Source organism: Vombatus ursinus, unplaced genomic scaffold (genome assembly GCF_900497805.2).
Source record: "Vombatus ursinus unplaced genomic scaffold, bare-nosed wombat genome assembly UNPS02010394.1, whole genome shotgun sequence".
NCBI classification, from domain to species: Eukaryota; Metazoa; Chordata; class Mammalia; order Diprotodontia; family Vombatidae; genus Vombatus; species Vombatus ursinus.
Genome location: NW_020950172.1, coordinates 8397209 through 8397796, shown reverse-complemented (window position 1 = coordinate 8397796; position 588 = coordinate 8397209).

The window sequence follows — 588 nt, the reverse complement described above, 5'->3', positions numbered from 1 at the left end:
GTGACACAGCTTGCCCAGTCACACAGCCAGTAGGTGCTTGAGGTTGGCTAAGAGAGGAAGCGAGGAAAAAGGCAAAGGGGAGCCCAAAGCAGCAACCATGGAAAACTGGTGAATGTTGGGGCCACCGAGAAAGCACCGGCACAGGGAGGTCTGGGGTCAGCCTAGATCAGGGTGTACAGCCCCGGCTGGAACCTAAGGTTCTTGGCCTGGATCACACCGCAAGCCAGAGAGGACCGGGAAGCCGAACTCTTTACTCCAAACGCAAGGTCCTCAAAGGACCCTTCCAACTCTAAATTAAGCCAAGGGTGGAGGAACCCCATCAGACACGTACTGGAAAGTGCTCGGAGGCTGGGAAACCTGGGTCCCAGGTTGGGAAGCCCGGTTGGTCCCTGGCTGTGTGATCCTGGGCAAGTCTTTTCTCTCTGAGCCTCAAATTTCTTCATCTTCTACAGGTTAAGGGAGTTGGATCAGATTGTCCCCAGGGTCCCTTTCAGCTTTGATTTGCTCAGACTCCAATCCTGCCCCTCCCTGTTCCCATTGCCCAGGGACCAGAGCTCTGCAGCCACATCCCCACTTCACTCCCCCCCC